The sequence below is a fragment of the Monodon monoceros genome, unplaced genomic scaffold (assembly GCF_005190385.1).
Source record: "Monodon monoceros isolate NGI ecotype Baffin Bay Population unplaced genomic scaffold, NGI_Narwhal_1 Super_Scaffold_8, whole genome shotgun sequence".
NCBI classification, from domain to species: Eukaryota; Metazoa; Chordata; class Mammalia; order Artiodactyla; family Monodontidae; genus Monodon; species Monodon monoceros.
In genome coordinates this window covers 28,928,493-28,940,082 of record NW_021703785.1, presented here as the reverse complement: position 1 = coordinate 28,940,082, position 11,590 = coordinate 28,928,493, and the positions used below count along the sequence as shown (strand labels likewise).

The window sequence follows — 11,590 nt, the reverse complement described above, 5'->3', positions numbered from 1 at the left end:
GAAAAGAGTCCTGCCCTCAGAAAGTTTATCTGCTGGCACATTTCAGATAGAACATATTATCTCTCACTGTAAAGGCTGGTTCTTAGGGTCGAGGCACCACTCCCACCCAGCATTGCTGAAGAAATACAGAACACTCAGAGTCTAGTGAAATGCAGCCCTAGGATTCAGTATTCCACTGTCCCAAAGGACAGCAGTTTCCTGGACTTGGCAATTCCAACCCAAGTGTCTCTTTGGAGACAGGGACAATGGTGTTCAAAACTGAGTCCCTTACTGAGCTGAAAGGCAAAGGTCCAACACAAGCAGCCATAAACACATACATCTGAGAATACAGTACGGCGGCCACCACTGTACCCACCGTTACTCCTGTCTGGGAGTCTGCTCCACCTTCTCCATTACTGGGCTTTCTCTGCCAGGTGTTGATCCATGACAGACAGATAGTCCTTGAACCACTGACCTCTGGATGGGTCATTAAGAGGCCTCTGCTCCTGGAAAAATCAAGAAGCGTATGGGTACAAAGGAAAACATAGTCATGTCATTGTTTCGACATATTCAAATTAACAAGTTTAAGCTTTGGTTCTAGGTAGGTATCTAAGTCCTTATAAATAAGGACTTATAAAATAAGTCCTTATTTTATACTGAAAAGGAGAAAATCTAGCATTATCTACTTTCCCTCTGTTTTATACTGGCTCTTACATTTCTCAGACTGCCCCTAAGTTACGATAGTTAGGGCTGGGGTTGGTGTCTTGTTGCTTTTAGAACCTCCCCGCTCTGAGGGGAATACTCTTTGATTGGACATATTTTCCATCTCATTTGTCCCTTCTGCCGTTTGCTTTGCCTGTTTCTTTGGGGAAACCATCAATTTTTTAGTAGCTTCCCAACATGACACTTCATGAGTACAGATGTGTCAAGCTGCTATCTGATCTTTCCAGAGTCATGTGGCTTTCCTGTCCAGTTCTGATGGGAAATCCGACATACTCTGTGATCGTGCTGCAATTTTGACAGGGAAATCTAGCTGAAAACACCATTGTCTCCACACAAATGACCTAGAATGTCTCCTTGTCTTCTAGCCATAAAACAAATGGCTATGCCAACTTGAGGTGTAGAGCCATGAAGAGAATGACACATTATGCTGTCAGCTATGAGAAATTTGTGCTTTATAGGCTCAGGATAGCAACCTTCAGGCACACAAACAGGGTATATTATATTATTAGAGTATATCAATTTGCATTTTCTTAAAAATATTATACTTTTTTTTTTGTTACAAGATACTGAGTATAGTTCCCTATGCTATATAGTAGGTTCTTATTGTTTATATCTAGTTTAGATGTAGTAGTGTGTACCCGTTAATCCCCCCTTTCCTCTTTGGTAACCATAAGTTTGTTTTTTATATATGTGAGTCAGTTTCTGTTTTATAAATAAGTTCGTTTGTACCATACTTTTTAATTGTTTTCTAACTAATAGAAAGTATATGATATTGTTATATAACCAGCAAACTAAAAGTCTGGGACTAGAAGAATGGAACTGGTGCTGAGTTTTAGGATTTAGGGTCTCCGAAAATGAAGAGTAAAAGGAAAATGATCAATAAAATTACAGATTGGACAATACAGTATTTCCTTTTCTGCATAGTTGTAAAGATTCTATAATTTCACAATCTGGTCAATGATCCTTTTTAGATACAACAGCCATTTTAACACAGACCTCTGGGGAATTTGGAATTATTTACTGTAGCTTTGAAAAAAACAGTATTTATCCTAACTTTTGCTTCTCCATAACGTTCACTATACAAAAACAATCTTCAAAAAAACCTGAAATATCTGCTTTTTATCTGTGATACAGCACAGCCTTTTATTCATATGCAAGATCACCTTGGAAAAGTTAACAGATTATATTTAATGAATCTTTGTTAGGAATGACAGAGTTCAAATGTGTCAATTCTTTCATTTTTATCAGAAGAAAAGCACAGTTTATTCAAGCTTATGCATCTCACATTTACAGAGCCTTCTGTTCGTACAGCATCATTTACTTTATTACAGGCTTTGCAAACCTTTTTTCATAAAGTGAATCTGCCTGTTTTACCACTGTCAGATTGGAAGCCAACAACTGAGAATTTTGAACTAGCATTTCTTATTATAGAATATACATTTTCATTCTCCTTAAAGAATACATACTTATTGTTTTTTAATTAAACAACAGAAAGTATATAATATTCTTGTAAAAGAACTTTTATTAAGCAAAAAAATGACTAAATCATGTGTAAAATAAGATTGTGGTCAAAACAAATTTTGCCATAAGAAAGAGAAGTTCAAATAAATGGTCTACAAAAAGAGCCTTCCTAAGAAAGACGTTAGTTATAATCTGGAAGTAGTTTATGCTGGAAAGAACGGCAAGGTGACAGAATTACAAGATTTATAAAAAAGAAAGAAAACCTTAACTATAGGTCTTTCGACTAAAAACATGACCCAAGTTAATTATTTAAGTTACCCCAACCTGATTTCTCATCTTTAAAAATCAGTATCTACCCAACAAGGATAGAATAAATAAGAGAATAGATATAAAAGTGCTTGTAGCTTATAAGGCACCCTAAACAGTCAAGTCACTTTAATTCTTTTTGTGGTATTACAAAACTAGGTATCTTACAACCAGAAACACAATATTAGTTTCCATTTATGAAGTCAAAATATTATGTCTCATGAAGTGTGTGTATAATGTATATCGCTTTCAGAGAGGAAGAGAGTCTTAATATGTAACATGGTAGAAGGGATACTGCTTATTGAGTCTAATCTACCAGAATCTTGCCAGTTGGGATCCAACTGGCTCAGATATAGATCCACAAGAATACATGAAGTTAATGCATGACCATAAAAAGACACCAAGAACTCAACTGAGAATGACTGAACTTATGTTCTGAAATTTAGAGCTGTAGACATCTTAGTATACAATTGACAGAAGTATGGGTGAACACAACAAGCTATAAGTGATGCAAAGTGGTGTTCCATCATTAACTCCCTCCCCTTCCCCTACTCACTGAAGAGTTCATGGGGCTGGGGGAATATTTTTAATGTTCTACGTTCCCTCTTGCTTCCATCTTTCTGACTTAATGATCTCTCCGTGTCCTCCTTGCTTTTGTCCCATTCTGCTTTGCACTGAGTCAACTGCACCCATATTTCTTTTCCCTTGTAACTAAATAGAGCAAATTCTAAGTCTCTCTGAAATTGCTCAAAGTTCAGACTTCAAAGAGCAAAGACCTCATTAACTCTCTTGCTAAGGAGTTGCTTCCTCCAACAGATTCAGAAAAATGCCACTGCCATTTACTTTGATTTAGAGAATGACTCCTCTTCCCATTTGCCTTGCACTGAAATGTTATTTCTGAATACTTTGTTTGGAGTCATGTAGGTGGTTATACTGTGACAGGCAAAGTTTTTGTTTTTATAATTCTTGCCTTTTGAGTTAGGAAAAAATTTTCTATATTTGTCTTGTCTGTAAGGGGTCTCCCTTTGGGTAGAAAATGGATGACAAAACACTCCTAATTGCAGCAGTCTGAAACTACATTGTTTACTTCTGCATGCCTTCTATCATCTAGGCTACATATGTCTGATTCTTGAGAGATCTGAATTCTAACGTTTGCCAAAAGATGAGTCATCAAGCCATAGCTAATAAAATGTATACTACTGCTACTACTGCTAATACGATGAATTAACTGAGCTAGACTTTTAGAAGCTCAGATTTCATAAATAGGAAACAAGAAAAAGAAGAAATACTCCTCTAATATTTGGATGCTCTCATACTATTTGAGAAATAAATATTTTTAAAAATCAAAAGAAAACGTTAAGAAAAACTTTGCCAGAGAACGCCTTTTTTCACTTTCATTTCATGAGCTATAACTATTGTCAGTGCTACGGCCAACTCTCCAGTAAAGCACCCTGTGTTTAGAATCAGCCAAATGAAAGGCCTCCAGCTATTTTACAAAAATTAATTATTAATGACTGTTTGATTTAACTTTAGCTCAGGCCAAGAAAAGAGCCTTGTACTCTGCAGCTTCTGTTTCTACCTGAGGTTTTATTTTCTTTTGTTTCCAACTTGTTTCCTATTGAATTGTATCTGTTTATCTCCTATGTGGATTCTGTACCCAGTATACTGACAATTAGGCTATTTGTCATTCTTGCTCGAAACTCAGAAAGTTACATACTTTTTAAAGGCTTTAAGAACCCTTCAAGATTAAAGCCCAGCAGAAAACTCCCCTCTCCAGATGTGCATTTTACAATCCATTATTTATTATTGTTGTTTGCCCTCAGAACACCGTTCTTTATGTACTGCTGTGAGTTATATATACATAGTCCAAACTCATTATCTTTTTCCCTTTGTCTATCCAAACCTAAAACCCAAGAGAAGACTCTCATTTTCCATACTTGAGATAATGCCTCAAGTGGCAATGCCTCAGCCAAACAGCAGACCTGTTTTAAGTGACCTGTTTTCAACTTTGAGCTTGAAATGTCTAGGTGCATGTCATCTGTGGCAATTCATACATAAACCACTCCTGTTTCTGATTTCTCCAGGATCCTAGTGTCTGAATGAGTTGTTCTAGAGAGAAAATAATAAATGAAACATCAGACTAACTGCTTTCTAGCTCTCTTCGCTCATAACAGTCTTTATTGTTCCAGATGCTCCCAATATATATCAACAGAATCAGATTCAAGACACAGAGCTCTCCTTCATAATTTTAACCACAAAGAACGCTTTCTCCCTTTCACTATTTCTAATAAAGTGACACGTTTTCCTTCAAAGGTTCTTCTATTTAGTATTGGGAGAACCACAGGCAAGTAATTGTCTTTTCCAAACCATGAAATGTATATTGCCCAATAGCCTGAAAAATAAAAAAAATAAAAGTCACGAGATAAAGGGGGCACACAAGAAAATCGATTCTAGTAACATAGAGTGTGTGTCATTTTAATCATTCTGCTTTACTCAGCTACTGACCCAAATCACTGGAAGTCTATCTTACTTATTGAGTTAAGCAATCTTTCAAATAGTATTTTGAATAAGGAATTGCTGTTACATTTTTTTTAGTTGAAATAAGCTGTGGTTCAACTTAAAGAAAACAATCCTGGTAGAGCTGATATAGCTGCCAAGAGTAGGATGTTACATGTAAAATTTACTTTTAGGAAAAGATTTAAGATCCTTTCAAGACAGATTTATCAGCCCAGACTCAGATAGTGAGTATAGGAAATCAATATTATGAATAAAGTTATTACCCATAAAAGTAAAATATTTTGGTACTTCTGTAAAATTACACAGCTATCTGAATAGCATGCTCTGCCTGGAATAGAACCTAATATAATAAGGCTTTTTACACATTATCTTGAATACTGATGTCTGTCTTCACTCCGTTGTAATATATGTATGTAATATATATATAAAATAAAATGATAATTATATAAAATCCAGATTAAAATAATTATAATTTCCCATGCACATGCTTGGTGGTCTGCTGACTGCTGGCTGGGGCAGCCTGGTGATGGATACAGGAAGAACTGCCCCACTGACCCCAACCCAAATTGTTAACCTGTAAATTCTTAAACTAAATCGATACATATTGTTTTAAGGCAGTGAGTTTTTCCAGTAGTTTGTTACACAGAGTTACTGGGGCTACAGATAATGGATGATCTTTTGATGGAGGAAAGAACTGCATAAAGGGAGGCATAAGGGGACCAAAGAAAATCCTCCAATTCTCCACTGTTGCCCGTCAACATTCTAGAGTCCTAGTCTCCCTTTCCAAGGTATTGCTTTAGTCTGCAACCTTGGTTGCTAAAACTTCATCTAGAGTTAGAAGAAAAAAAGGATTTAAATCCTAGTTCTGGAGCTAATTGCTTCGTTGAACCTCTTTAGGTTTCAATGTCCTCAGTAGTACTACCTATGGTATGGAATTACTGTGGGAAGTGTACTGGGAAAATATAAATGATTCACATATTGCCTGAACCATAGCACATGCTCAATAAATGATAGGCACTAAGGAAACACTGGCCAATAAATGACCATGTCTTTTTCTCATTCTTCAGGAAGCCAAATGGGTGAACATAGAGAAACAAGCAAGGGCAAACCCAAATGCACAAGGACTGGTCAAGGCCCTGCTTTGCCAAAGCTGCTAACATCTCGCTAGACAAAGCAAGTCACATGCCTGACACAGAGTGTAAGTGAAGGGACGTTAACAACACTATACAGCAAATGGTTTGAAAACACGAGGTTGGACAATTGGGCCCACTAGTCAAATCAATATACCAGAATCTGTAACTTTTAATCTTATTTCTGAAGACTCATTTCACCCTTGGCTTTCTCAGGCTATGATTCCATAAGAACAGTGATTTACAATAAATATAGATGTAGCTATATAAAATGACCTTCCAATACTGCTGGGCTCCATCATCAAAGAAGCACTGATTGCTTTGCTACTCAAAGGTGGTAACTGGACCAGAGGTTTTGACATTTGCAGTACCTTGACAGAAATTCAGGATCTTGGGCCATACCCAAGGCATATTGAATCATAACAAACATTTTAACAGGATATCCAGGTGACTTGTGAAAAACCACTGGCTATTAGATTCAGAATTCTGTTCTTAAATTTGTTCTCAATTGTGTTTGCTAAAGAAACAAACTGATATAATCAGAGGATTTTTAACTATAAGAATGGGAAACAAAAAATGGGTTTGACTCTCCAGTAATAACCTAACTTTTAAATAGATAAAAGACACTTCACCAAAGAATATACACATCCTATAAGCACATGAAAAGATGATTCGCTCCATTAGTCATTAGGGAAATGCAAATTAAAGCCATACTGAAACCCACGAGAATGGCTGAAATTAAAGAGACTGAAAAGATTTGCATGGATGTGGTACATCTGGGACCTTTATAAAACTATTTTGTAAAGCAGTTTAACAATCTCTTACAAAGGTAAAGTTGTACCTACAACCACAGACCAGCAATTCCACTTTGAGTACATATCCAAGGGAAATAAAGTGTATATCCACCAAATAACATGTACAAGAATGTTCATAGTCATTTTATTCATAATAGCTAAAACTGGAAATAATCCAAATGTCCATAAATGGGGGTATGGATAAACAAAGTGTGGTTTATTCATGCAATGAAATACCCCTCAGCAGTAAAAAGGGATGACACACAGAACATACATTATCTCACTGACATTATTTTAGAGAACAAGGTCAAATACAAGAAAACACTTATTGTATGATCCCATTTACCTGAAATTAAGGGACAGGGAAAATGAATCTATTTCTATAGAAATCTGAATGGTGGTTTTCTGTGGGTTGGTGGGAGATGTGGCTTGGATTAATCATAAAAGAACAAAAGAGATCCTTCTATGGTGAGCTATTGTATCTTGCTTTGGGCATTTTTACACAAGTATATCTATTTGGCAAAAACATATGGAACTTTGTGCATTTTATTATTTATAGATTAAACTTCAATAAAGAGGTGTTTATCACCTCACAGTTTTCAAATCACATATTCCCACATATGATCCTGTTTCAACACCCCTGTGGGTCCAGCAGGGCAGGTGTTATTATGAGCTTTACAGATGAGAACATTAAAGCTCAGAGAGAGGTAACTTGCTAAAGTCTCCTGCACGTCCGTAGGTCTTTGACCACTATTTCACCTTCTTTACACTGTTTTCGTTTCCCCAGCAGCAAGTGGGAGCAAAACCCTAAGTATTCAAATAGAAAAGAGTTAAGGGATTTAAAAGTGCTGAGAACTTTCCTGCTGGGATAGCACTATTTGAATACTAAGCATAGTCTTTGCATGTCAAATATACACTTTTGTCCCTTGCCCGCTGTTCCAGAGAATGCGGAAGCTGTCCAAACAGAGAACTGGAAAAGACCCTAGAAAAAGGAGACAATTGCTGCTAGGGGAGCACACTTCTTTGTTTGGCCTGGAGTTATTCTTTCCTATGGTTCTTCCGAAACTTAGGGGAAAGATAAAACATTTTGGACCAGTACTGAGAGACTATGTGGAAACTACAAAGTCCTGCATCAAAGCCAACCTGAAGAGAGAAAGATTTAAGAGAAGCCATAGTGGGGGCCATGGGTCCAGCTAGCCAGTGTGATTTGGTGATTTCTATACCCGAGGTGTCAGCAAGAAAATAAAGAAGACAGAATTGGGATTGTGGCCTGGTTGCCAGAGGTCAGGGCAGGGCTTCAGATAGGACAGTTTCTCTAGGCTCATCGGATGCTTCAGAACACCAATAACTATTTCTAGTCCCCTGGCTGAACCTCTAGACCCACATCCTTGAAGCTAAGGGAATGATTTATTTGCTGGTACTAATATATATTTGAACCACTGAATCAATATGAAATTGATTCTATGCATATAACATACTGAACTGTCCCTTGCAGGAGAAATTGGTGACCTAACAAAAGGGCACCCTTGTGATACTTATCACAATTAGGCTTACGTGCACCTGTGTAGTAAGATTGTATGTTGTTTACCATATTGTTGTTCTGATTCTTCTCAATAAAATCCAAGCTGGAGCTGGCTAGAAAAAAGACATGTGTATATACGGAGGGGGATGGTGTGAAGAGAATTGGTTCCTGTGATAACTGAAGGGTGGAAATAAATTAGTCCAGTGGTTTTTTTTAGCCTGGATGCACATTAGTGTCTTATCTGGAGCATTTAATAAAGCACTTCTGTGTCCAGGTCTCATAGCCCAGAGATTCTAATTTAATTGGTCTGAGGGGATAGAAAGGGAAGAGAGGTATGAATTGTCTTGAAAGCTCCACAGGCAGGTCTAATGTGCTGACCAGAGCTGAAGGAGGCAGAGGAGAGAGGATAGTTATTCAGAATGAAGCCCAGGTGTGTAGACCGGCCCTCCAAAATGCGTTGGTTCCAACAACTCCTACAGAAAGAAGAAAAGCATTCAAAGAGGTGGCCCTACTTTCAAGTCAGATGGAAAGTCAAAGGTAGACACATCAGAGACCCTAAAGCCAAGAAACTCTCCCAAAGGAAAAAGAAACACAGCCCCACAAGGGCCCTCATTGCTTCCGTCTTTGCTCCCAGCACATCTCATCCTGCTGCCACTTCTTATGCGAAATAAACATGGACTCAGGCTGTCGACAGGGGTTCTCTGAATTAGGTATTGCCCCACATCCCACTTCATCTTACAAAGTGCTCAACAGCAACTTTCCCACTTTGAGTCACTTTGATCCAAGTTACACAGATAAGCCCCGAGGACAACATTAAAATACATCCACTTTACTGTTTCCTCTATACTGGAAAGTTGCATACCCACATCCTCCCAGCAATTAAAGATATATAAATTACAACTATCAGATATTCTTAGGATCAGATTTAGAGAAGATTAAAAAATAATATTCAACATAGGCAACAATAAGGGAAAGATGCTTTCTCATATTCTGCTGTTAGAACTCTAAATTTGTAAATTTGCCCTGGAGGACAATTTTTGTTTTTATCTCAAGAGAAAACTTAAAAGTTCAGAACATATTTGATCCAACATTCCTCCTCTGGAAATTTATCATAAGGATACATACAAATACTTACCTAATCATGATGATCATAACATTAAAACAACCTACATATTAGTAAGAGTTTGAATAAATAAATCACTAAGTCCTTTCCATAAAAAATGATATAAAAGAATATTTTACAAGATTAATATATGATCAGACAAAAAGTGAGTCATAAAGCAGAACATACACTAAAATCCCACTTTTGGTAAATATATATGCATAGAAAAAAGAGTGGACGCATATATGTGGAATCTGAAAAAACTGGTATAGACAATCTTATTTACAAAGCAGAAACAGAGACACAGACTTAGAGAACAAACATATGGTTACTGAGGGGGAAGGGTGGCAGACGGGATGAACTGGGAGATTGGGATTGACATATATACACTATTGATAATATGTATAAAATAGATAACTAATGAGAACCTACTGTATAGCACAGGGAACTCTACTCAATGCTCTGTGGTGACCTAAATGAGAAGGAAATCCAAAAAAGAGGGGATATATGTATACATATAGCTGATTCACTTTGCTGTACAGTATAACCTAACACAATATTGTAAAGCAACTATACTCCAATAAAATTTAGAATAAAATAAAATAAAATTTAAAAAGAGTGGAACTTGACAACAAACTCTTGGCAGTGATTATCTGGGTGAAGGGGCACTTTCTCCTATTGGACTATAACTTCCTGTTATATTTTATAACTTTAATTTGTATTCCTTATATAATTAAGGCAAATGCATAAGAGCAAAGAAAAAAGGCTAAAAATCTATATGACAAAATATTAATAGTTGAGATGCAATCTTTGCCTACGTGTATTTTCAACATTTATAACAATGAATATCTATTACTATTATAACAAAAAATACCCCAAGTAATTTTAGTGTTTTTTTTGTTTTGTTTTGTTTTTTTGTGGTACGCGGGCCTCTCACCACTGCGGCCTCTCCCGTTGCGGAGCACAGGCTCCGGACGCACAGGCTCAGCGGCCACGGCTCACGGGCCCAGCCGCTCCGCGGCCTGTGGGATCTTCCGGACTGGGGCACGAACCCGTGTCCCCTGCATCGGCAGGTGGACTCTCAACCACTGAGCCACCAGGGAAGCCGCCAAAATAAAAACTTTAAGCATTAACACAAGCCGACTTCAGCTTGAGAGGAAGAATCTGACCTTCCACTGCTGACAGTCTGTATGGGTTTTGAGAAGTGTCCTTGCCATTATGTGTAGATTTGAGACTTCATAGCAGAAACCACTTGGACCTTTGTTCTACTTAGATATCTCCGTTTTCTTTTGTGATGTTTCATTCTGCATTTAGAAGCAAAGGGAATTTTAACAACTTTGTCTCCTATGTTTTTTCACTCATATTTTTAATTGATCATTGTCCCACATTCAATTGCCCTAGCTCTTGACAACCCATACCCTATAAGCATCAAGCAATACTCTGATTACATTGTGTCTGCAAATGTTCAGGTACCATTTAATACAGGAAATCCATCAGAGTATTCCCCTTGAAATTTCACATTCAGAAAAGGAGGAAGCTCTTTCAGGACTTCCAAACCTATCATCTTGAGGTACCAAAAGTACGCCAACTGAGAAAAGTTAACTGTCCATCAACTGTAGTCTGAGAATGCTGCTTATATACAAAGTTAACACTCCCTCCCCCACTTCCTTCTGTGGAAGAGCAATGTGTAATTTCCTGCAGAGGTTACCTGAGATATCTGCCTCTGGACTGGAAGAACCTCTGCAGCCTCAGACTGACATGCTCTTACAGGAAGTGGTAAATGTTCACGGGAAATATTTCACAGTCAGACCCAGGCATTGTCCAGATAGATAAAAGGATATCTCAGGAAGAACTCCTGGGTTCACCCCAATACACACTTCTGGCCAGAGAGGCAGTGACATCACTCTCTACAACTCCCTGAGAGCAGACACTAAAACTTGTGCCCCATCATATCCTCAGAACTAGATGTACAGAAGTGTTTAATAATACTTACAGAGTAAGTGACTAAAAACATAAATGGATGAATGCATGAATGAATGAATGATGTTCCATGAAA

The 11,590-nt window shown here is 37.4% G+C and overlaps 1 long non-coding RNA gene across 1 annotated transcript in view; it reads right to left on the bottom strand.

Moving 5' to 3' along the window:
• Nucleotides 1–375: 375 nt before the first annotated feature.
• Nucleotides 376–11,590, bottom strand: part of LOC114888148 — a 286,180-nt gene continuing 274,965 nt past the window's right edge. Inside the window, exon 8 of the long non-coding RNA XR_003791718.1 lies at nucleotides 376–485. This is a non-coding gene — a long non-coding RNA (uncharacterized LOC114888148). The remainder of the gene's footprint in view (nucleotides 486–11,590) is intronic.